Genomic DNA, 27,131 nt, shown 5'->3' with positions numbered 1-27,131 from the left:
ACCGGGCCGGGCGGGGCGGTTTCGAGGCATGTCCGCCGCTTTCGCAAGCCTTCCGTCCGTCCGCGCAAACGACGTCTCCCACACCCCTCCCTCTCCCACCTCCTTCCCCAGCCGCCATCTCGCAGTCAGAGTCTCCCGCGGTTCCTTTCACAGTCTCGAGACTGCGGGGGATACAGCGCGTGGCGAAATCAGCGCCACGCGTGGCGTGCGGCCCCGGCGCAGTTCGCGACGAGAGTCTGCGGTGGCCCTAAACGCAGGAAAGCCACTAAAGCGCGGTGCTCACGCCACCCCCTCCCCTTCCACGCCGCCTTCCACACGCCGCTGGAGCCGTCTCAGCACACAAACTCTTAAGTCCTTGCGCAAGCTCTTGCACCCCCCCCCCCCTCCCCCTATGCAGTCGAAGCAAAAAGCCGTCTCTGGAAGGAGCGCAGTCGAGTGCTTTTTGGTGTGCCTGCGTGGTGCGGTTCGTTCTGCGGACGTCGCGGTTCGCCACTCCGGACACGTGGCTGAAAAACCTCGCCTGGGGCCCGCAGCGACGACGCCAAATGCCGTCCTCTTTCACTCTTTCGGTGCTCCACGCCCGGGCTCGGAGAAAGCCTGGCGTGATCCTCCTTTTTGGCCAATCCGCCCCGCAGCCTTGAAAAGTTTGGGCGCGCCGCTTATCTATTCGAGTTTTGTATTCTTGCCTTTTTTTTCTTTTGGACGCTGCCTCCATATTTTTTTTTTACATTTTATTCGCTGTTTCCCCTCGTTGGAGATTTCCCTACTATCGAGCACCAAGGACACTTTGCGGGATTTCGTTCGATGCGAAAGTATGTGGCAAGATGAGAAGACAACTTAGAGAATTTTTCTCTTCTGGAGATATAAGTGGTGTGCAGGTCAAAGTAAAAGAAAAATATCGGGAAATTACTGCTTTATGCCAGAAGGCACGCTTTAGCAATGAAAACCGGTAAAGGTAAAACAAAATGCCAATCAACGTGACACCGTTTTTCCCGGCTGCCGCCCTCTTTTCCACAAAGCACAATGCAGTAATCTGCCGCACAAATAATATGTCGCTCACAGTTGCTGCTGCGCGGGAAGACAGGCTCTGGCCAGCTTTCTCACTGAGCAGCCGAGCAACTTGCACGGCAAGCGCGTTTTTCCGCGCTACACCCGAGCCAACGGAGATGTGTGCAGACCAGGGAAGGTAAGAAAGTACCAGGCTCAGTCGAAGCGAAGCTGACGGGAAAGAAACTGTGCCTGTAGTAATTATGAGCGTCCTGAACGAACCGAAAAGTAAACTGTGTAATTAGTATATCATTATGTGAATGGCATTAATTCTAAATTATGTATCTACTTAGGAACGACTTAATTGCGTAATAAGTAAAAATAGTCAAAATATTAGCAAGTGTTACCGCATGGGCTAGCAGAATGCAAACTGGAACTCGGAACTTCTAGAAAGTTGAGTCAATTGCGTATTGGAAGACGCTGAACTCTTATATTTCTTGAACTGCTAAACCGTGTCCGCGGCAACGCCCCAGATCGGATATGACAACTTCTGCTAATTTTAGGTTCACTTTAAAAGAAGGAATTTCTGATAGACAAAGGTACTTAGGAAACTCTACATTACCAATAGTCATTTACCGGCTAGAAGCTTATTAGGAACCGGCACAAGTTCGGAAGTGAGTTTTCAAGGCTGTAAAGTGCCTTGAAATTTCCTCCAGCCTCTAAATGAAAAGATCACACATTGCTGCTCAGTACGAATTCAGACCCGAGTCACTACATTTGTTAGTTCCGGAGTTTAAAACGAAATAAAAATGTCTCCCTACCCTCGAGTCACTACATAAAGTAGTGTGGGCAGATAAAACAAAAATTAAAATAATATTGCGCAGTCCGCAGACCAAACGCAGAGTGTTCCACCTACATGTAAACACGGGTGCCGATGGCGGGGACCGAACCCGCGGCCTAGTTCTCAGCAGGATAGCCCCGGCATACGCGGCATCAATTTACTGTAGCGGTGGCAAAGACTGGCATCCTGCACAGCTGAGCAGCGGAAACCTGCCTCCTCTAGGAACACAGTTGCGAAGAACAAAGGCGGGCAGAGCTGAGAATGGTACAACAATGCGGTGCAGGCATGTGTGGGCCAGCGGCGGCGGCCACGCTGATGAATGACGCGTTCCTGACCAAACTCTTCAAGCGCGAACTCGGCTCACAGCACATACAATCTCGCGCGTGTACGTCAACCCTGAAATGCACGGCGCGCAAAAAAGTGCCTCGCCACCCTTGACCCTTGGGCGACGAGCTATTCTCTCGCTCGGACGCACTTCAGCGCCAGTCGCGACCGTTCCCGCATTCCAGCGTCTTTCGTAAGACAGGAGCGAGCGCCGAGTGCAGTTGCGAGAAACAGACAACGCGGAATACCAGACAAGATACAGAGAGGGAAAAGAACAACAAAAGGTCGGGCTGTAAGGACAACTCCGCTCTTGTCTCATTAAACTGTGCAGCGCTGTACAAGCTAAGAATGAACGCAGCCAATCGTGAGCCGCCGCCGCTTAGTCCGCGCACGTAAGAACGCTTCCCGGTTGGCCGAGAGAAGCGCACTGGCCGGTGGCCACGCTGCCGGCTAATCACACGAGCCGTTCTTATACGCGACAAAAGCTTCGCGCATCCAGCCCACGATCTGCGTTTCGCGACACTGCGTTGTTTTAGAGGAACTAAGCGTAGCGACATGAAAGTATATGAAAAAAAAACGAAAGAGAGAAGTAGGAACTCAGGAGTGGCGAAGGTACCAGACCTGAGGGCATAGCGCGTGAAATGCACGACACCGAGGAAGAAAGGAATGAAGCGAGGGAGCCGCGTGGAAAACGAGGAAAAACTGGAGTTCACCCGTCGGTGCCGCGGATAATAAATACACATTCCGCGCGGCCCGTGGTCGCGTCGCTTCGTCTGGCGTAACAATGGCGGCGACGAAGACACCGCGTAGCGAGAGAGCGCGCGCTCCTGTCGAGGTGAAAAATTTTTGCGCGCCCACGGACCCCTGCTGGGTAACGCATTAGCGAGGCACGCGAGCCCTTCTTCTCCGTGTCGGGCGTAAAAAGGAACGCGGGCCTCAAGAAGAAGAAAGAGGAGGACGGGAAGAGAGCGTGGGCTCGTTTTTATGGTGATTACGCGCGCCCTCTGGGCGTACACGCCGACGATTTCAGGCTGGCGACTGTGTGCAGCTCCGTGTTTCGTCGTTCTTCCGTCCGCGCAGGAGCCGGCAGCGACTCGCAGTGAAGAAAAGGCGTGCGTGTGGAGGTGCAGTACATAACATAATGAAAGCCCCTTCAGTCTCTCCAACGCCGGAGCCAGCAGGAACGCGCGCTGTGGCGAGATTTCGCGTACGTACACGGGCAAGGCATTTCTTAATGCTCACGCGTGTGCGCTCGGTCTACCGCGAACTGTCCAGAGGAGTGCCGTTGCCACGACACGGGTGCGTTTGTACTCTCCGCCAAGGGAGGGAGGGAGGGTTGAGACAGAGCGAGTCCTTCCCAAAGCCGCTGATGTCTCGCGTGCTACAGGCTGGCTGGGCTCGCGCAACAAAGACGGACGGAGGCCATTCCTTATTCTTCCCTCAGCAAGCAAACACAACCCGAAAGAAGGAATCGCGAGTGAATCACCTTTTGTGCGCCAGAGGAAACCGGGACGCAGGAGCGACTGCAGCAGCTGCTTCTGCCTGGGGGACCACGAGAAACTTGAAGGAAGCGGAGCCGAGCGCGTCCTTGCGTAGGGATCCCACGGAACCATTTTTCTCTTTTTTTTCTTTCTTTCTCTCTTTGGCGGTAAATACGGGGGAACGTACCTCCGTGCGATCCTCTGCCGGCGCGCACAGTTCGTGTCCTCGGGCACAATTCATTCCTCCTCTGTTTTCCATTTTCGTCGTAATCGCCTCGCGGTAAGCTTCAGAGCGCTTCGGGCGGCGCAGTTAAAGCTCAGATCGCTGTCGAGTCAGATTCTTAGGAATGAGAAAAAAAAAAAAGAGAGAAGCTGAACAGAATACAAAATTTGCGAACTGAGCTTCCATTTCTTACCGCATGTCTTTCTGAAGTTTCTTTTAACAGCCTCACACGAACGCTGTGAGCGTGGTTTGAGGGCTCGGCGCTTCGTGTAATGGGATTTCAACGGGAAAGGCGCCTGAAATTTAATGACCTCCAAGGAACGGCGTGGCGTAAGTCCTCTTGCGAAATCCCTCTCCGCGTTTACAGGAAAGTCGAGAATGGTGATACCGCGGTGGCGACATAGAGTTAGGCAGTCCACCGCGCGATAAAATTTTTTATGAAAAGCCAGACATCCAGCTTGCTTTTCTGAGCATTGATAGACGGTCAATGAGTAGCGGTCACTGAGGGCGGGCTGCAACACTGTCGTAACTCAATATTGAAACTATACGACTTGACACTGTGAAAAACAACTTGCAAGCAGGTGGTTCGATTAATGCCGCGCTGAGCTCACAGTCGGCCTCAAAAGGCGTACGTACAGACGAAGTTCGTGCAAGGCCTCAGGCGTTTGGGGATTTTTGTAGTGCAAAATGTCGCGAGAGAGGTCGTCTACAGGTGTGCCCCGTCTTTCGTAATATGGGTGACATAAAAAGAAACAGAAAAACTAAACGTCCAATATAAAACAATAACTTCTAGACGAACATCTGTTGTAACCATCTGTGCGTTTCCACATACCCAGGGAAATAAAACTTCTGACGTAACCTAACGCCATAAAAGTAAGCAAGAACATACCAGCAGCAACGTAATCAGCGCACGGTCAATGGAGGCGACACAAAGGATATTCAAGCAGCCGGTGATAGTGGAGATGTTACTGAACCAGCGCAAGGGTAACAAGAGAACGGGCCGATATTTGCACTATCGTGAGCAAAGGTATGAGACCGCCCTCCAAGCTCCGGCCCGTGCCACAGTGCGTGGGGGCGCCACCTGAAAAAGTGCTTCTGGCGTAGAGACCGGCCACTGCGCCGGTGGTCTCGACACCAGAAATGTTTTGTCAAGTGGCGCCCCCACGCAGAGTGGCAAAAGTCACAACTTGGAGGAAGAGGGAGGGAGGGGGGTTCTTAATTATGCCCACGATGGTACGTTCACGACTGCACGAAAAACGAAACCAAGACAACAAAAGCAGCGAAGATTTAAGCACAATTACCGAATGCATTAATACGTATATAAGACCAGATGAACCTGCCTTTCGCAACGAGAAACGAGAAAGAACTAAACTAAAGGACATGAGACAATTAGGAGGGAATAAGAAGACAGCTTAAATTCCAAGCGGAGCACGAAACCAAGCACTGAGAGATTATGGTGCAAGAGAAGATTTTATTTTTTTTTTAACTTCCACCCGAGATGCTTTAGTCTGGAGTGGAGTACCAAACATGGCCGTGCGCCACCGTCGTCGTTGCCCGGAAGATTGGTTCAGTTTTCCCGTTTTTTTTTTTCTCAGGCCGCTCGCATGCGTAATCTCTCACGAGCTCCTGTTTCAGGATAAATTGGAGTCTCTCTTTTTTCACATTGTAGCAATATCTTTCCTGGGATTAATGATCTGTCCACGCTACATAGGCATGGTTCGAGCAAAATGTCCGGCGACGACACACAAGCCGTCGTCGGAACACTGCATGCGCTGCGGACCGCGCACGGGAGAAGTCAGGCACACAAGACAAATGACAGAGCGGGGGACATCCCGTGGGGCGTTGAACTTGCTACGGACAAAGGAGAATTGCGAGAAGCCTCCGTTGTTATTGCTTTGGCAACATAGGAAGGGAAGATGGGGATATCTTGCGAAAATGCAAGCGTGCCATACCTTTGAATTACACCTGCGATTGATTTATGCCCATTTGGAGCTTCAGTGAATTTTTTCTTTTTAGAATTAAGCAGCAAGTCGTCTTGGCAGCTTGAAAAAGCTGCTGTAAACCTAGAGAAAAGTGGTTCAATTTCGATGTGGCCGAGTAGGCTTCAAGAAAGCGGGAATATATATATATATATATATATATATATATATATATATATATATATATATATATATATATATATATATATATATATATATATATATATATATATATATATATATATATATATATATATATATATATTGGTTTGCTAATAGTGACCGGAAGCAGGTAGAGTGGGTGATGGAACAAACGCGGGTTAATGACATCCTAGTCTAAATCAAGAGGAAGAAATGGGCTTGGGCAGGGCATGTAATGCGAAGGCAAGATAACCAACCACTGGCCCTTAAAGGTAACGGAGTGGATCCCAAGAGAAGGCAAACGTAGTAGGCAGCGGCAGAAAGTTAGCTGGCCGTATGAGATGAAGAAGTTTCCAGGCATACGGTGGAGAGACGTGGGAGAGGCCTTTGCCAAGCAGTGGTCGTAGTCGGGCTGATGATGATGATGATACGGTAATATATATATATATATATATATATATATATATATATATATATATATATATATATATATATATATATATATATATATATATATATATATATATATATATGCTCTAGTCCTTGTTCGCGAAAAGAAGTAGAAGTCTCGTACGATCGAGGATAAGGTCACGTGGTAGGGATGCGCGAGGCTCATAAAAAGAGAACTAGCGGTAAATAGGTGTAGCTGGTAAACTCACCGCCCCGTGTGTGCGTGTGTATTTTCCGTTGTGCGTGGCGACGTTCCCGCAGCAATACACATACTCGTACAAGCAATTAGAGAATAATGTAGAGATTATGAGCGGTACTCTCAGCAGGGCGCGATAATTTCCAGGTTTACACACCATTATTCTATCATTGTACCGAGAAGCCGACCCGGAATCCAATAGGCACCTTGCTGCCTGGCGAGATCGCCACGTTCCGTTCCTGGTCAGATAACGATTATCGCGGCGGAAATGAAAGAACTGGGCTTGGCTGCCTTCACTACAATTCATAAAAGTATACCCTGGCTCATCAATGCTAAAGTTATCAGAACGAGCCTGATATGCCGGCTCGAAGCTAAGCACAGGCTTCTAATGAGGGTGACGGATTATCGCCCCTAATTAGCGTGGAGGACAGCGTCCAAGGTTTCGCACAGCATCGTCTGAGGGACTAATGCGGTATTTGGTAAAAGAAGAAAGACACGAGCTGTATCTGCTGCTGATTAACGTAATGATCAATGTTGCCTGCATTAACGTCAACGATAAGAATAACACGGAAAACGACACATAACCAACAGTATAGAATAAAGTTGCAGCAGGCAAACAGTAATTCAATTATTACTGCACCGAACCTGAAAAAAAAGGTGGAAGGTCAGTGCATAGAAAATGCAGTGATGCTCCATCCGAATATTCTTACCCTTTTCAAAGAATCTGAGGAATAAAATTTGGGGAAAACGGAATTTTCCCGGAGTCTCAGTTACCTTTAAGAGCCGAAATTATCTTTCTTTTTTTTTTTGTCGGACTGGCCGAGTTTCAAGCTGCTGCAAGAAAAACTGGCCTGAGATAGGCATTTTTAGGTCGGATTGAAGGAATTTTCGGTGACAGGTTGGGATATCACTAAGAAATAAGAAAATAGGACACACAACAGCACTCAAAGAAAAAAATGACAGAAAAAACAATATATATATATATATATATATATATATATATATATATATATATATATATATATATATATATATATATATATATATATATATATATATATTTATATATATATTTGTTTTGTGTTTTTTGTGTTCCCTTACTCTGTCCGTCGTCCGGTTTTTTTGCGCTTCCGAGTTATATATATATATATATATATATATATATATATATATATATATATATATATATATATATATATATATGGAGGGAGCCAACAGTCACCGAAATCAAGGTGCATAGGGGAATGTTTAATTTTTTTTAATGTGTAGTGCTAATCACTGGTTTAATAATACTTAGATTAATATATCGCATAAAGAAAATTACTCATAAAGAAGCAGAAAAAACAACCATGCCGCCGGTGGGATCCGAACCCACGACCTCCGAATATCGCGTCCAGTGCTCTTACCAACTGATCTACGGCGACGGCTGTCCAATCTGCTGCTCTCGTGGGTATTTACGTTTAATGGTTGTAAGCGAACCTTGAGAGTGTTCACCAGCGCCACCCTCGTCCATAGCGGCGGACGTAGCACATCCTGTGTTATGGCGAGTGTGACGTGGAACGTCATCCCACGACGAGGACGGAAACTGTGCGCGAGAGCCCTCTTATGCTACCTATGGCATCAAGTCTGCCAGAACCGAGACGCTCGTTAAGCAATTAGCAGACAAGGTAAAGGAGATGAGGGGCTCGTTTTTGAAAAACTTATGAAGGGAGCCAACAGTCACCGAAATCAAGGTGCATTGAGGAATGTCTAATTTTTTTAATGTGTAGTGCTAATCACTGGGTTAATAATACTTAGATTAATATATCGCTTACGGTGATTACTGCACGTTGTGTAAAACAAAGAGAAAGGATAAGATGACCGCTGGTAAAGAATCAAAGAGGGCACCTCCAACAGCCACCTAAGCAGGTCGGATCAATAGCGATCATGGCGCTCTCGACGTGGAGTTGATGCTCCGCTCGAGAGGCGGCGCTGGCAGTCCACGGAGCGAGTTTTTTTTTTGCCTTCACTAGCTAGCAGACGCGAAAATTAAAGCGGAAAGCGATAGTTGGGTGACGACGGTCAGAAAAAAGGCCGCCACCGCCTGGAAGACGTTGAAGTAACGAGAGTTAGCTTTTAGTTTGGTTTACTAGATGAAGAAAGCGAAGAAGAACGCGCCACTCGTCTCTAGAAACGGAATGTAATGCCCTTTGAAACGGTGTGGATCGCCACCATGCCGGGCTACGCGTGCACGCACGCCGCCTAGCGGAATGATCGCCGCCTAGCGTCATCTATCAAAGAAATTACGATGCCCATCTACCCATTGTCGAATGGCACCCCCTCAAGATACAGCAACCGAACGCGATTAAATTACTGAGCTGTCGCCACAAAGTAAGGAGGCATTGCTCAAAGCTATAGAGCAAGTCTTTCAGAGTAAGCAGGTACCAGAAGACTGGCTGCACAGCAGACTATGTTTATTGTAGCGATAGCTACATTACTGTAGCATTTCGAGCCTTCAGCGTGGCTGCGCCATTACGCTCTCACGTGGTTGGTCACGTGGTGCGGAGCAGCTGCCGGCGGCGCGGCGCCGTGGCTTATCACGTGGTTGGTCACGTAACCAAGTTCCACTCAGCCAGCTGTAGCTATCGCGTCACTCCAGGTTTAAGCAGAGCTAAACCACCGCCAATTTTTATACAAAGGTAAAGAAGCCAGTACTGACACACGCAGACCAATCGCGATAACTTTAGTTATATAGAGGCTTTCGATGGAATATATATATATATATATATATATATATATAAGTAAAAGCTACAAACATAGGTAAAGAAAAATGAAATACTGCAGTAGAATGCAAGATGGTCTTAGGCAGGGGAGATGTTTGGAGGACAATCTGTTTGTAGTAACGCAGTGTATTCGAATAGCTATGACGCAAAACAAGCCATTATGGGTTGGCTTTTCTGGACATAGAACGTGCACAGACACTGTAGGCCGGGAATTCCTGTGGAACTTTCTGAAGGAAACGCGGTTAGATTCCAGCGTAATTGAGCTAATAAGGGCAGTATAGAAATATATCAGAGTTCAAAACCACACCGGAAGGGCTAAATAGTGTGGAGGAGGCGAACATACAAAAAGGGCCACTATAGGGGTGCCTCTTATCGCGACTACTGTTCATGATTTATATAGCAGTGATGAAACGCAAGCTAGAGGAAAATACAGCTAGGTTTAGGTCACCGTACAGTAGACAAGGAGTAAATGAAACCCAGTGCCTTCCTGATTTAGTGCATGCGGATGATTTGGTAATTTTTGCAGATAGCCAAAGCGAGCTACAACTCCTCTCAGGTATCTGTGACAAACGTCGTATTTGAATCCAGTTTTGGAAAAATCGGGCATTACGGTATTTAACGATAGAGAGACTGGAACAGTAGCAATCCGGGAACGTGAAATACAACGCGTAGAGAGGCACAAACATCTGGGGATGTGGACTGATGACGAAACGGAATATTCAATGACAAATTAAGAACACTTGAAGACGAAAGGAAAAAGGAAAGTGGCCATAATGAAGAGCAGAGCCCTATCGGAATACAATTATACAGTGTGATTTTTAACAGTTACAGATTTTTATTCAAAAAACTGCGAGAGTTACGTCGGTACGGTCTGTTGAGCTGGATTGTAAAGCATGGCGGTCATTATGTACCTAATAATGGTCATTAATCAAACAATTAATTAACGCTAACTGATAAACTTTTTATTTTTCACATTAGGGGGAAAGGTTGCATTGTGAAATTGATGGCCGTCAACATCGAAGGTGGGCTGGGTTTTTAAATTTTCTTAATCGGCAATGGGCTTGAAATATGGAATGTCGAAAATGCGCATTTAAAAGCTTGCTGAGTTGGCTTTCCCGCATTGCGTAGTGAAAAAAATGGCGTCCCTCGCACTTCTTATGTACCAAATGCAGGCGGAGATAATTTATTTGATGATCTAGAAGAAGTTAACTACTTTCGGCGACGATACCACTCGCAGCGACGCCATTTTATAACTCAGAAGGGTTATGGTTCGAGACAGTGTGTAATTCACATGAGGTTCCATAGAGCAAACCGAAGGGACAAGACACAAGCTCTTGTGGCTTATTCGTTCGTTTTGCGCTATGGAACCTCATGCCACTTTATAAATAGGTAATGCAGGAAATCGAACTCAGCAATCTTTCCGATTTGTATTTTTGACGTACGATATTTCGAACCACACTGCCATTAAGAAAATTTAAAAACTGGGCTCACCTTCGATGTTGAGGGCCATCAGTTTGGCAGTATAGCCTTGCCTCCTAAAATAAAAATAAAAAATTTCATTACTTAGTTTAGTTAACGAATCGTATAATTATTTATCCATTAGAGGCACAGCACAGAATGTCCGCCTTACTGTACAATCCGGCTCTGCAGAATGCACCGACGTATCTCTCATAGTTTTTAAAATAAAGACACGTAAAGGTTAAAAAACGTCAGCCTCTATATGAGTTAATGCGAGGAATGTGACGGTATAATGGTTAGCGCGCTGACATTTGCGAATGCGATACCCGCTTGAAATCCGATGGGCTACAAAGGTACAGTGACTAGAAATTAACCAAGGAACTGTGGGAAAATTAGCCCTATGGGCTCATGGAAATACAACCGATGCTCTGCAGAGGGATATGTGTTCGTCGCCCTATGAGGCGAAGGAAGTACAGAGCAAAATATCAAAATATCGGTTGCGGAGAGACTAAGACAAATAAAAATGGACGAGAAGAGGTGGGCAGCCAAAATCTTCAAGTACTTGTACAGCAAACACGCAGACATGCGATGGAGGAAAAGGATTAGAAAACTTACGACAGAGTACAGAGGCAAAAACCGGGAAAAGGAAGACGGCTAACTGGACACAAAAAAAAAGGGAACAAAAGGATCATTACGTGAATACAGAGCTGGAAAGAGCAGAATCAGATATGATAATTTATTGATGATTATTCAGGACGCAGCACCCTTCTATTTGAGGCTAGATCAGGTTGCCTAAGAACCAGGGAATATAGAAGCAAGTACGAACAGGGAGGTGGTATTTGCGTAGCATGCGGGAACATTACAGAAAGCATTAAATATGCTATGGTAGACTGTATAACTAGCATCCAGATATCAGAGACGACATGGTGAGCCTTCCAGTAGCTTTGGGTTTTAGGGATAGTGAAAGCGAAATTAATACATCAGCAGTATAGACGCGTAAGAGAAGATTAGCGTACTGGTGGTGCATAAGAATGGAAAAAGTGCACGAAACGTCATCTAAATCAAGATAATCCAGCTTAGAACTTAGAAAACAGTTAAGTATGGAAATAAAAAGGATTCAAAGTAAAAAAAGCAGGAAGGTTACAGAATAAATAAAGCAGTCAATTTAATATACTAGGCGAGATGGCACTCGCCACAGCAGTGATTCAAAGTAGATGCCGGTAATATCAATCTATCTAGCAGTAACGAGCCGTTCTGACGAAAATAGCTTTCTGACGGCACGCCCAAGAACGAATGCTGGAAAATGAGGCACGAGAGACACGTAACGAGAGGTGTGACGACTAGCCTTCATGGCATGGACACTGTGCGACGTTTATCAGACATTTTCCACGAATCGGAGATGCCGACAAGCCCCGAAAAGAGGCACGAATGCACGGCGCTGACATGTTAAACTATCATTTCATGAGTAACCTTATAAGGCACGGCGTATCCTCGCCCGCACTTTTGTAGGTAGGAGTACACTGCAACGCCAGTACCGTAAACAAAGGATAGTTAAAGCAGGGAATAATGAAGAGCGGCAGGGAATAGACAACACGGTGCATCGAGATACAGCTCTCTAATGCAGGGCGTTGATATTAAATGTCAAAAGGAGAGAGAGCGAGCGAGAGAGACTGTGTAATTTGAAGCTGTGTTTCACTCTTGCGCGTGCTCATCGCCACTTCGGTTCGCGCAGCTGACGCCCGAAGACAGATTGGCAGCCGAAGGCAGTCGACTGCCTACAGAACGCTAATTTTATCGCAGGTCACATGTAAGCTCTAAAGCAATGCAGTGGTTTTGAGAAAAGGAAGTGCCGAAATCTTGGCAAGATATATAAGGTACGGACGGCTAATTCTTCTAGTGTTGTGGCATCTTTTGACAGCTCTAAGGTCGAGAGGCATCTCCCTTGGCCTTAGCATAGTATTTTTCTGCGGCGTAGTCTGCGATGCAAATTATTTTAGCACTGTACTGCGGGCACATTTGTTCCACCCGTCATAGCGCGTAGCGAAGTGATCGGCCACTGTCCAGCCAGAGTACTTTCTTTTCGGCAACGCCCGGATTTAGAGTCATTTCAGACTCCCTAAACTACATGGGCTATGCTTTGACGCTTCTGATCGAAAAATATTCATTATTTACAAGAAGCCTGGCATGATAATAGGAGGAGTAAACAAATGCACATGGAGCCAAGCTATCGCAGGCTGCCACGGTTATCGCACGCTTTTACCTCGAAAATAGTCCGTCACCACTCGTGGGCAACCACGGTGCTTCTGAAGCAACAAACCACCAACCTCTCATTTACAGTCCGCCTGAACACGGACCCGGGCACTTTCCGAGCCGCTACACACAATTCTCCTAGGAGCAGGTTCAATCAGCAAAGCCCGAGCCCGGCCACCGAGGACACGATTTTCTGTACCCAGCACACCCATCACGCCCTGCTTTGCCTACCCAACTCTTTACAGCAGGAGGAAATTCTTTCGCTTTGGAGCAGAATAACGGCTTCGTTAATTTCACAGCCAATAATCCGGAACAGGCTTGGTCACCGTAAAAACAGGAGTGATACTGCTACAAAGCAGGCTGCTCCTTAAATACATTCCTCTCATTACCGGGCAGCACATGAAGATAAAAAGGGGCAGAAGAAAGAGGCAAGGTTCACACCATGCCACAAGCTAAGGCTCGCACTCGACGGCCATAGCGTGGACGCGCATAATCCCCGCTAAATATGTCAGCTCCCTTGCTCTCAAAATCGAGTTCCCTGCTGCACGAACAAGCACAACTTTTTCGCGAGTACGAGGACGCGGAACTAACTACGAACGCTCGTTACCGCCAGGAAACATTAGCAGTAACAGCATCGGCACCATTTACTGCAACATCGCAAAAAAAAAGTAGCAGTTGCTAGTTCGCTACCCTCGCCGCTGTGCCTGCCTCATTTTAATTGGCTCAGTCACCTTTTTCCGACCTGTCACCGACCTTTGACAAAAAGGAGGAAAACCTTTAAACACGCATTCTGTATATACTTTTAAAAAAATGCATTCGCCTCACCGGGCTGAGCTACGCAATTCACGGTTAGGCGCTGCCTCTCGCCACCTACGTAGAGCAAAATGTGGCGCAACCTCTCTATGTTAGACACCGAACTAGGGGAGGAAGAGGGAATGGGGGGGGGGGGGGGGTACAGTCTTTATTTCACTAATTTGTTACCCTGACCAAATGCTTAAGCCTCCGAGAGAGAGAGAAATAAATACACTATGCATACAAGCCAGGGCACGCTTGACAAATAGCGAAAGTGCTTCTTGTGAAACTGATATGAAAAAAGAAAAAAAAAACTGCCCAGAAATCTCGAGCAGCCAAAGCGACGAGAACATGGAGGAGGAACGAAAAAAGAAAGGCAAGAATTAAACGAGGTCACTTTTAACTTCAGCTCATTAGTAAACGCCAGACGGGGCGAGCGCTAATTTCCATTAACGGGCGGATGCGTTCACTGAGCACTTTCTTTTCATCGTTATTTCCTTGTCCTGCGTGGCCTACCGTATTTCGTTATGTTTATTTACTGGAGCTTAGAGACCAAGCTTTCATCCACGGACTTTGAGCTGCGGAGCGTGAAGCTTGGAATCAAAGCGGCGAGTAGAGTGCGAGCTCAAAATTAGAAAAAAGCTAAAGCGAGAGAGAGAGAGAGAGAGAGAGAGAGAGAGAGAGAGAGAGAGAGAGAGAGAGAGAGAGAGAGAGAGAGAGAGAGAGAGAGAGAGAGAGAGAGAGAGAGAGAAAGCGCGGCGCCAACTAAGCAAACACCACTGTTAGCCCTGCTTAATTCAGCGTGCTTGGCATAACGTCGACGCCTTCACTGCTGACATCGTTGGGTGCGCTGTAACGAGTCGTGTGCATTGAGTAAACTTAAAGAGTCAGCAGAAGTTACGTGCGGGAAGAAACGAAAAAATAAAAAAACACACCAAAGGGAACTCCTAGGAGCATAAAGGGACTAGGAAGCATGAACAATTGACGAGACATGAAAAAAAAAAGTTTAAACGAGAAAACAGCACGTGCATTTGACTGAAAACAAGAAGAAAACTAAAATAAATGGAATAAGGTCAAATGCGTTTACACCATTCATAAAAAAAAACAAAGGCGGAAATTGAAGTTAATTAAGCGGTGCCGCCATTCCAACCAGAAAAAAAAAATCGGCCGGTGCAGAATAAAAACGAATGTTAGTGCCACCGCGAATTCTTTTAACGACAACTTAAGCAGGCTGACCACACAAAAAATGCGAAGACAGCACAAGCCAGCCGCAGCTGCCGGGCTCGATTTTATACAAAGGTCGCGTCCTGGTTGAACAAAACTTGGCAGCAGAATGAAGATAAGCCGATTTCACTCAGCAGGACCTGTAAACGAAAACACAGACATACACTTAAAGGCAGAAAAAAAAGCCTACAAACTTTGGGAAAAAGAAGCTCTGGCATTAAATACGATCCAAAGTAAGACATTCTATTTCTGAAGTGGCTGTCTCGTCTGATTTCTCTAGCAAAGCTTATTTTTCCAGCGGCTCGACTACGGCTTAGTTACAGCCTCTACATGGAAGTTCGCCTCTATTGGTTTGTCTGGTAAATAAAGACCGCAAAGAATTTCCAGCGAAAGTAGGCCAGTGGAAAAAAGAGCGGCAACAGAAAAAGGACCCCCGCCAAATCCCTTGAAAGAGGACGCCATGTGAACGCCAAAGCAACGCACAGCCGGCCGGCAAGAGCGAAAGAAGCAACGGAAGATGCTGAGAGCCCGGTATCTGTTGGCCCCGCGCAAATAGGAATTTCGCTGCTCCCACTCGTGGAGAGCGCGGCCACTGCGGTCTCCGGAAGATCCGCGGTCTCACACACGCGACCAGCTTCCCCGTACCGAGTCACACGAATACGGCGCAGCGTGGACGGAGCTGGCTGTGACTTCGACTACACAGCGGCAGGAGCTCTGCAGGAGCCGGCATTGGACAGCGCTCCCATGCCCACCAATAATGACATCGTAAGCAAGAGAGCGCCTAAACATCGGGTAACCACTAGTCGCTCTTAACGTCATACCCGTACATTCAGTATCTCACTGGCCAACATCAGCTCTAGCTATACCACTGCTGCGCACTTTTCAAGTGGCAAGAGTATACAGCTACTTTTTCGCGAGGTGACCCGCGCAGAAATGAAGCAGCTACAGATCTACCGACAAAAAGAAAGAAAGAAAGAAGGAAAAAGAAACAGAGAAAAGAGCGAAATAAGGACAGCGATGCTGAGCGCGCGAACTGTTGCGCCCCCGTTGAGTGCAGGGTGGCCACGTGAGCACCGAGCCGCTCCGCTCCGTGAGAGTGCTCCGGCGTCGCTTTCGGTTCGAGCGCCTCTCCGCCCTTTCACAGGTGCCTGTCGCGCAGGAAAGAGGGGCGGCTGGGGGGAGAGAGAGGACGGGGAAACGGGGAGACCGAATTAAGTGGCACTCACTCTGGAAATGGAACGCGGAGAGCCATCCCGGATGACGCCATTGCCACCGCGCTTCCCCAGCTTCCACGCCGCTCTGACCACGCACGTCGCGGCCGTTGCTTCGCTTCGCTTTCTTTCTTTTTGGCTGTCCCCTTTCAGGCTGGACTGACAACCAATAAAGCCTGCACGGCAGGTGGCCGACGGCTGCGGACGAGTATCGACCGGACCACAGTGGTGGAAACACTGAGTCGCCCAACGGCGCTCAGAAAATTGCAAAAAAAAATAAACTCACGTAAAAAGAAGCGTTAGGTGCCAAGAAGCGAACGGCACTGAAAGAGAGGAAGATATTAAACCCGCTGACATGTCCGCAGCTGAAGACATGTAAGCTGACGGCGCCTCTCAGCGTTGCTCTGAATTATCGACGAGAACCGCGACGCACCAGTAATCCTGGACGACACATATTTGTGATGGGACCAAGTGGTTACTTTAAAACGAACTTCCCTCAGCGGCACCACTGTATTTGTTGTGTTGCGTGTACTTGGGTCCATTTAAACTAGTAGTAACAAATCCCGCTCGTGCTTTTTTTTTTCTTTCCAAAACCGAAAGCTGTGTTCACCGCATCAAATGGCTTCCAAAGAAAAAGCCGACTTTACAGGCAGAAAAATTGGGTTGTAACAATACAAATTTTTGATAGCGAGCAAGATGGATATCAAATAATGATACCTCCCAATTGAATAACAGTAGAAATCTAGTGTTCATCTCATGGTTTCTTAACGATGAACCGGCTGCTGTAGTAGCACAAATTTTACCACTGCTGTATATCCGCTGCTGTATAACCACATTGGCTGTTAAAGCCAATATTTACGCATTTAGAAAAATATCTTAATTGCTAATTAATTAACTGCAAGACAAAAAATTGCCTATGATGCCCAAGCCGGTTGGTAGCTGTACGTAAGCGGTTTCCCTGGCCTAAATCGAATATATATATATATATATATATATATATATATATATATATATATATATATATATATATATATATATATATATATATATATATATATATATATATAATCAAGAATAGGCTTTGTAAGGTAAAAAATATGGGTTTTTCGACATAGTATTACCAGTGTTTGCGGACACCAGAAAACATTTCAATCGTCGTTAGTAAACTGGTTAACTAATTTTTATTAACTAACTTTTTAACTAGTAGAGTTAGGCACCTAGTTGCAATTAGAGATTTGTTGCCTGTCGTTATTAATAGCCATATCATTTTTTAGAATTTTGAAAACGCGACTACTTTTGGCGCTGTGGCTCGACAAATTTTGGATTTTTCGGCTAATTACGTGCGCTGGAGGGGTTGCTTTGCCTGCGTGCTTTCGAAAGCTCATGTATTTTCGCACGATACAGCCAAATATTGTTGAGCCACAGCGGCGAGGGTTAACTCGTTTTCGAAATTAAAAAAAAACTGATATGGCTATTACTAACGACCAGCTACAGACCTCTAATTGCTACTAGGCGCCTATCGCTCTAGTTAAAAGGTTAATTATTAAAAATTAGTTAACCAGTTTTGCTACTTACGACGACTCACATGTTTTCTGGTGTGCGCAAACACCGGTAATACTATGCCACGTAAGCCATATTTTTAACCCCAAAGAGCATATGTGTGTTTGTGTATATATATACGTTGAGTACAGAGCTATAAGAAAAAATAAGCAAAAATAATCTAGCGAAATATTCAGAAAGATTAACGGCTACGTAACGAACCAAGCTGAGCGGAAAGTAACAAAAAATGATCCAGTTCCTGCAAACGCGACACTCAACTAATCAGCGATACACGGGAACTAAAACACAGTTACGGTGAGTTACTGACGACCAACTTTCATCATCTAAAGTATAATAGTCGGCGCCTTTCTTCGTCCATGAGTAGCAAACACTAAGCGATATGCGTCAGGGCGAAATTATTTTGAAAGTGGCGGAAATAAACATGCACTCATTTACACTGTCAGATTCATCGCGCAGGGAGCATAGCGGTGTGAATAAAAGACGAGGTGAGCGTTTGTAGTGAGACGAAAGAAAACAGAAAAAAATTCACAGGGTCAGCTACCGGAAGCTGTCCAGCTATCAGGGAAGCTACCTTTACCGGAAGTGACATCATTTCCGACTACACATTTTTTTCTCACTGAGGCTTCTAATGGTGTCGCATTAAGAAATGCGTTGAACTGAGAGCGCAGTGTAGACAGAAACGATAGAGGCAAAGTTTCGTGTGAATTCGAATTACGTTATTGATTGCCGCCTAGTTAGGAATTAATGTATGGCGCTAATGCAAAATCTAACTGTGGAACGTAGATGCTGCGCACGTAATCCTCACCAGACGGAGCTATGCTAGATAAGCTAATGAAATAAAGCGTTACGTACACCTGACAGGTGAGGCGATTACGGTTGAGCCCTGGGCAGTACCAAGAGCGCTCCTGCGTTCCGCCAACAACTCTGATCCTTCAGGATCAAATGCCGCCTCGGAAATTCGCCCACCGTCTCAGCAGCCTGAAACGCATTATGCCGAGATATGTACGGAGGAAACGCTTTCAGAAAATCGTTGCAAACCGAACCATTAGTATAGTAAGAAATATATTAAGGCGCCGTTTCCGTGGTCGTTAGCGCCGCTAACAACGAGCTTATTCGCCGGCGTTACCCCCCCCCCCCCCCGCCCCCCCCCCCCCCCCCCCCCTTGACCTAAAGCTTCTTAGCGGCCCCCTCACTGCACACAGCACACCCAATCCCGGGAAACTGTACCGCCTAATGGCAGTTAGAGATTCAGTTTTCAAAACTCAGCAAAACCTCGGCGAAAAAAATGCGGCATAGGCAAGAACGGCGCCCTTTCCTTGCTGACGGTGCTCGGACGGGCGGATAGGAGGAACAGAGCGGATTGCACAAAAAATCAAGTTTCAGAGAGCTAACCCCTGACAAGGAAAGCGCGGGCGCGCACGCGCAGTAACGATTTGTAAAATATAAGGAGCTTGCGATACGAGAGCGAGAAAAGGGTGGGAATAAAGGGCGCACTTCAAGAAAACGCAGCATTAGCAGCGCGCAATGCCGCTGACGAGATTGAATGCGAAAGGAGAGAGATATCTAACGTTTCGCGGCGAATTCGTGGCAGACCGGCGGCGCTTAAATAACAGCCGTTCTGTGAAATGCCGCGTTATGCAGATGACGTAGAAGTAAACAAAAACGGTCAAGAAAAAAGCAAGCAAGGCGGACCGAAGAGATGAGAGAGAGCGCCCAAAAGCACTGGCATCTACTACGCGATGCTGGCGGAAGAAATAATGGACCGTCGGAAACGAGGGCCGTAAAAATCTGAATGGCACGTGAAAACGATGCGCAGGCCGCACTGCTTCTGCTGTTGTGCGGCGCTGCCAGTGCTTTGCCCCCCCCCCCCTAACACACACACACACACACACACACACACACACACACACACACACACACACACACACACACACACACACACACACACACACACACACACACACACACACACACACACACACACACACACACACACACACACACACACACACACACACACACACACACACACACACACACACACACACACACACACACACACACACACACACACACACACACACACACACACACACACACACACACACACACACACACACACACACACACACACACACACACACACACACACACACACACACACACACACACACACACACACACACAAAATCGCTTTGCAGTGGACCGACAGCGCGAGGCATAAAATCGTGAAATTTCTCGAAAAGAGAAAGTAGGACGCCGAAGCTCAGTTATCGTTGCTTACAAGTCTGTTCTTTTTGTTTGCTTCGTTTTTTCTCGGGGGCGGCGAAGTATAGGGAGAACTAAACACGGCGGTGCGTAACTTCGGTGCTGCGTCGACGCGGGCTCAGAAGAGGGGACGCAGGAAAAAAACAACGAAAATATTAGGAACGTTCGGGACACGCATGCGCGCATACCGTGCAGAGGACGCCGCTAACACAACAGGGACCCCCACACAGCAGCGGCGATATCTGCGAGCGAGGCGCACAGCGCTACGCGCCGCGAACTCCGGGGCGCCGGTGCTGATGGCGCGCCGCTACACGGCAAGACGAAGAACGCCGCAGGCAAACAGAAACGGCGAATAACTGAACCGTCGTTGCAAGCAAACGGTGAAGTAACACAGACGGGGTGAACTGTGAAGAAGTCGAGTAAAATGAAAAACACGAGCAGAACTGCAGAAATCGGGGCGCTAAGGAAGAGACTGACGCGAGCCTCCTTCCTAACGGTTCGCGTTCGGCCCGCGAGCCGGCGCGCTTTCTTAATGTGCTGCGGCGCTATATCTCCGCGACGCTTTCAGTCGCTTTCCCAGCTCGCACTTTGTCCCAGAAAAGCATACGAAAAAAAAAGAGACAAAACGTCCAGCGCTGCATGTACTATATACCACCGCAGTACTCGCGCGCGCTCCTATGTGTACATACATTTATATATCGTGTCGCGCGCTTCCACGCAACAAATCTTATAAGCTTTCAATTTCTCTTCCTCGCTGAATCTTTGCGTTCTGAAGTCTCTCTCCATTGGGCGCCAGGCAGCGGGACGTACGAGCGCACTCAATCGTAAAAGCAAGGAATCGAGATTTAGGAAAGAAAGAAGGAAAGGAGGAAAGATAGAAAGAGCGCTCCAGACCCACCAAAGAAGAAGTGAAGGAAGAGGAGACCGGAATGAACGAGGAGGAAAGTGAGGAAACAACGCCGGTCCAGAAAAATATCGCCTGCGCCCGCGGGCGGGAAGAAAGATTTCTTGCATTTTTTTTTCTTCTTTCGGGGACGAGCATTGCTTCGAATGAATAAGCCGAGCCAGTTTAGTACCCAGTCGAGGGTAAAAAGAAATCGCTCAGCGCGGCGAACGGCGCCGCGCGCGACACACACAACTCGTTCCGATGTCGCCGTCGAAGTTTCTTCCTTCCGGATACGGAGCAGCAGCAGCAAGCCCGAGTTCCTCCTGTTATATGTATTTTTTTCGTTTTCGCGCCACGCATGCATAGGCGCGTGGCTATTTTTCGCGGTTTCAGAGCGCTCCTCCTCTTCTCAATCCGTCCTTCCCTCTCTCACCCATACCTCCTCCTCTCCATGCCGCCGGCTATGCGCAAGCAGTTGACTCCCGGGTTGACAAGCAATCGCTGCCAGCTCCGGCACCGACGACGAAACATTCCCTTGTTCGCCGGCACTCTATCGCCTCGAGGTGTTTCGCGCGCCAGCTCCTCCTTCTCACTCTCCCTCGCTTTTTCTCTCCCCATCGTTCGTCGCTCGTTTCAGGCGCTCTTGCTTTCTTTCTGAACCCGCACTGCCTCGGCGCTTACAACGGTGATTTTCTGTTGCTCGATCAAACGGCTTCCTGGTCTGCGCCATTTTTCTCGGGCGCCAAACTTTCGGGCCGCTCGCGCCGCGCTTCATTTCGCGCTCGTGCAATCTGTCTTCCCGCCCAACGCGCCCGCCTCGCTCGTTGTGCGGCTGACATCGGTGCGACGGCGCAGCAAAGGCGCCACGGGCGCCGTTCGCTGGAGGCAGCGGCGGCGGAGCGAGCTTCTCGGGAGTCGGGGCGCGACGTCGCCAGAAGAGACGACGAGCGCGACGACCGGGCAGTCAGCCAGCGCAGTAAACTGCGCAGGCTGGAACGAGGAGCTTTTGAAACCCGCAGACTCTTAGCTTAGACCGAGGAGCGTGTCGCAGCGGTGACAAGAGTCGCTCGCTTCTTCCGCCTTCGCTTGTCACAGGGACGTGCAGCGATTTGTGCCACTTTGCATCCAAGAGCCAAAAGTCTGATGGCTTTCAATAAGAAGGGTGCGTGCGAACAACTCTCAGTGAGCGGCCTACCAGTTCGGATGCAAGCAGCGATACGCTGGCAGACAGGTTTTATTCGTCATCATCACTGGCCCGATTACGTCCATTAAAGGGCATAGACCTCTTCAAGTGTTGTCCAAATACAGTTGAACATCGGTGTAACGAAGCTGAAGCGGCCCGATGATTACTTCGTTATAGGCGTAGCTTCGCTATAACCGTGTTGACCAAGCTCCCAAGGACAACTGTCATTACTTCGTTATATCCAATATTTCCTTAAAAGTCGTTTCGATATAACGAGGTTGGACTGTATTTCTATCCACCCTGTCTTAGAAAACTACGAATATAATTTCTCCACTTGGCTATTCCCCAGCCTGCTACGTATCGGGAGTTCAGTGCAGCCTTCCCTTGACATCGCTATGGCCACTTTTCGTCACGGTTACTAAGTGACAGCTTGCTACGAAGTGCCGCGAAATGTTGATTAATAATTCTTTCACCGTGGCCTAGTGTAGTTGTGCATCCAAAAGAGTAGCCTGGTTTGCTGCTGCCCTATCTGCTTGCTCTGTGAGGGAGTAGAGAACTTTGAAAACTAAGTCGGAAACATACATTTTAAGTGATAGAATTTGATAAAGCCGAATTGCATCGTCATTCAACTCTGTTATTTCTTACTTTTTGGGTCTCTTCATTACGCGTAATAGAGAATATTGGTTTTTATAAAATTACCTCATCATTCTGGGGATAGGTAGCCATTAGCGGACAACGTAAGAAGACGAAGACGCATCTTCCGTATATATATATATATATATATATATATATATATATAGCTGATTTGGTCAATATAATATAAAACCACCAAAAATTGAAAATAAACATAAAAGGATCTAATTCACGACGTTTCGGCTAGAAAAAGGCCGGTCCTCCAGCCGAAACGTCGTGAATTAAATCCTGTTCTGTTTTTCAATTTTTGGTGATATAATTTATATATATATATATATATATATATATATATATATATATATATATATATATATATATATATATATATATTATAGGGCAGAAAAGGTGTTTCTATGCCTATGTAGGCAATGCACTTGAAATAAGACAGACATGATGAAGAAAAACTTGTACATTTCTTGACGTTTTGGCCAGGGACCGGCATTCGTTATGTATATATAAGAACGACCGCAGCGGTGGCCTAGTGGCCTCAGCATCCGCCTCGCATGCGGAAGGTGCGAGGTTCGATCCCCAGTGCTGCCGGGTACCCACCAGTGATACAATGAGCACAAGCTTTCCCTGGCCTGGTGCTCGCCTTTTTTAAGGTGAAATGCCTGGGAAATTGGTCGTTGGCCCCACCTTGCGTAGAAGAAAAAACCTTGTGCCATGGCGCTCTTTGACCACATATGCACTTGCGCCATAATATATACAGGTATAAAAGAACATAGGCCACGTGGAGGAGGCGCGTATGTCGCTCAGCGTTTAAACATCCACGCAATGTAAAACGCCGAGGAAATTTTTCTATTGCGCAAGGAAGTCGAAAGGAGGAAAAAATGACGACGTTCATTCACAGAAGCGATCCTGCGGTCCCTCGAAGCCGCCTTGAAAGTTGCGCAGCGCCTATAGGAGCTGCAGCTCAAGAGAAGACTGTGCTTGACACGGACGCATCGGATCCTGAGCCGCCATTGGCTGAAGGTTTCAAAGGAAGATTTCGTGGCGGCCCAGCCGAGTGTTATGCTCGCGGGCGGCGAGGCTGCCGCGACAGGAAGAGCTTATGCCTGTCACAGAAACGCGCCCTCTGCGACGCACAGCTCGCGTGCACGAGGTTAAAAAAAATGTTTTAGGGAACACTCCGGTCCACGCCGAAGGCTTCAAGCTCACCTAAGCCGCAGGGGATGCAATTTGTCAGGGTTAACGGATTGCCAACGAAATCGGTCGCGCATGCTCTTTCGTGGCTTACGCTACGTTTTCGAAATGAAATTCATTGTTTTCGAGCTTTTTTCTTTCTGGCGACTCAGAAGGAAACGTAGGAAATATTTAGCGACTGCGAGTCTAAATTATTAGTGTCTCTTTTTTTTTCTGTACACTCTCTCTATCACTCTCTCGTTTTTCCAGCGTGTATGACACCGAGTGACATGCCAGCATGTCAAATGTCCTATTGAGAAAATGGCGAATGCTTCATTCTCACTGGCACAGTACGGTACTACACAACGTATATAGACTTTCTAATCAGGATCCTTTACTGCTCACAGTGACATCGAAACGCCGTTTTTTGCTCTTCAGTGTTCGTGTATATAATTAAGGTTTTTCCATTTACATACCTTGACTGGCATTTAGATCAATACTTTTCTTTTTTCAAAAACAGCCTAGCGAATGAATTTTTATTTTCTGCTGCTTTTCGTTTTAGGATTGTACCATTCACAGTGCATTCGCAATACTCGCTGTTAGCTGATTTCTAGCACTCAAGTGAGCGCATTACCGGAGCCGCCGTTCTCCGAGTATCTCAAGATGAAGGATTTCAATCACCGCAGATCACTTTTCTCTCTCTCTCTCTCTCTCTCCAGAGGGCGCCAGAGACAAGAGCAAGGGAAAGCTCCCCCGCTGAAGGTGACGGACACCGCGTCACTCTCCATCGTGGCAGGCGCCGGATCAAGTCTCACCTCCGAGGGTAGGAACTGTGCGCACTTCCGGCTCGTGAGTCATCCAATCGCCGCCGCAGGCCTGGCGCGGCATGCGGGGTCCTCTGCTCCGCTTCCCGCCGGCGCGCTTCGCCCAAGACGGGGACAACCTGCGCACGAAGAGAGAGAAAAAAGAACAGAGAAGCGAAGATAAGGAGACAAATTCAATTCAGTCCGCTCTCGAAGAAGAACAGGGCATCACTCATACTGTGAAATACGCAGTAGGGTAAGAGTGCGGGCTAGTTGGTGTTTCATGATATAAGTTGACCAGCGCAGCACAGCAAAAGACACAATGAAGACATGAGGACACACAAGTGAAATATGCATTCTTTCCATCTGAAGCAGACAGTCTTTATTTGTTCGCTCGCAAAGTCACGTCAGTACAAGTCAACTGAATGGTCGCTGAACGGTGAACAAGTCGATGAATGGTGAACAAGTCGCTGAATGGTGACCGTTGGAAGCACGGAGTTAATATGCTCACTGTAGAGAGAAAGCGGCGGGCGCGCTACCATGCATTGCTATTTACACGCTTAAGACTGCGAAAACTGCATGCGTATACGCCAGTGTGCTCACCCGCATGCGCATGGAAGCCCGTCTCTGAAGCATGTGCACGTGATGCGCGTCCACGCATGTGCAGGACGTGGAAAGCGTGTGCTACGCATTCGAATCTACGCGAGAGACGAGTGCAAGCCAGTGTGCGCCTAGACACCTCCATGGTCCGGTCACCCCATACGTCTCACTGTGCCACGGTATTGCCACCTACCACCAATAGCACTCTACCTCTCGCCTCCTTTCTTTCCCTTCCCATTTGTTCCATGCGGAGTAGGAGGCCAGGGTCACGTTATTGCCGGCCGACCTCTCCACCTGCTTCTCATTCAGGTTTACGCTCTCTTTTAGGGTACGCCTCTTGGTAGCCAGCCGGCCTCGTTAAGTGAGGGCAAGTCGAGGTTAAATCTAACATCACGCGATTCTGACCTCTACCTTCTAGGCAGCGATTACCACTGAGCTTAGCTTGCATGATGTCACCAATGTGCCGTTTTCGAAATCCACGGCCCAGAAAGGGCGGAATATTCACTACTTGTATAAGTAGATTTAAACACTGGTTTTAGAATAAACTGGTAATTTTATATTTGTTTAGCAGCAGACAATCTGTATGAATAACAAATTGTGCTGGCTAGATTTTTGCAGGCAACCACGGCGGCACCTTGCATGATGGCGCCGTATAAGTTTAGCACAACCTTTCCTAGATGTTTTGGTCCTTAGGCCGAAAACAAGAGTTGCGCCGGCCTGTCACCTTGCGGCGCCGTGGTGACACATCCGGCGCTCTTTCAGTCCCGCGCCACGAGATGCCGCCACCTGACACACAGTTCTGAATTTCTGCCACTCGACGTCACAACTATCTTCCTTCCACTAGGTGCTGTATTCGGGACTATAAGCGGCAACGCTTTAAAATCGAAGAACTGCAGTTCCCGATTTGTGTATAGTAAGTGTTGTATTCAGTCCCCTATATCAAAGAAAATTGACACAACCTGGGATCTCTGAAACAGTGCCTGGTTTGCTATCGAAACATCAAATGATGAACCGCTAGCTTGCCATCTGTGGAGAAACGTCTAGTGGTTTGGAACAGACGCCCCGGATCAGAATAAAACAACGATTCCGATTATATCAAATACCGGTGGCTCAAGCGATGCCGACTCAACCAATATACACGGGATTGCGGCGGACGGTAGGATTGAAAGAGGATCGAAGAAAATGAATAGTTATAAATGCCCCGCAGTGCGTGCTTCCTTCGATACCCAGTTAGAAACGAAAACAAAGGAACTTTTCCGCGTACAGAATTCCTGCAAATATATATATCTGTCATTAGTACGAATTTTGTCTCTAAATCTTCCTGAAACGCGGATACTATACATGCAGCATGAAAAATAACCCCAGGCAGCACCAGGTAAAAAGGCAACGTCACAATGCACTACGCCGAACCCTGGTATTTCCGTGAAAGAGGGTCCAGGAAGGCAGAAAATGCCTGCGCAGTGTGCGTGCGCGTCATTAACCCAACTCCGGCGCCCTTTCCGAAGAGAGAAGAAAATCATAAATCCTCGCCGTTACGACGGCTACGTATAGGAGATTTCTCTTTTCCCCTTTCTCCCTTGGAAACCCCGACGCGCGTATGCTGGCACAACACGGTCGGCTGATTCATTATTCCGCGAGTGAAACTTGGATACTCGAAAGAGAGAAAAGATTTAAAGCGCTGCTCTACGAGAAACACG

At 47.5% G+C, this 27,131-nt stretch overlaps 1 protein-coding gene across 3 annotated transcripts in view; it reads right to left on the bottom strand.

The window, feature by feature from the left end:
• The window catches only part of LOC144128833 (uncharacterized), a 265,849-nt gene that overhangs the window by 17,543 nt on the left and 221,175 nt on the right, over positions 1-27,131 (bottom strand). For all 3 annotated transcript variants that reach the window (XM_077662584.1, XM_077662586.1, XM_077662585.1), the window contains one exon: positions 24,847-24,974. The gene's annotated coding sequence lies outside the window, so the exon portion shown is untranslated. The remainder of the gene's footprint in view (positions 1-24,846; positions 24,975-27,131) is intronic.

The sequence above is a fragment of the Amblyomma americanum genome, chromosome 4 (assembly GCF_052857255.1).
Source record: "Amblyomma americanum isolate KBUSLIRL-KWMA chromosome 4, ASM5285725v1, whole genome shotgun sequence".
In the NCBI taxonomy this organism is placed as follows: domain Eukaryota; kingdom Metazoa; phylum Arthropoda; class Arachnida; order Ixodida; family Ixodidae; genus Amblyomma; species Amblyomma americanum.
This window is presented reverse-complemented; position numbering and strand designations above follow the sequence as displayed.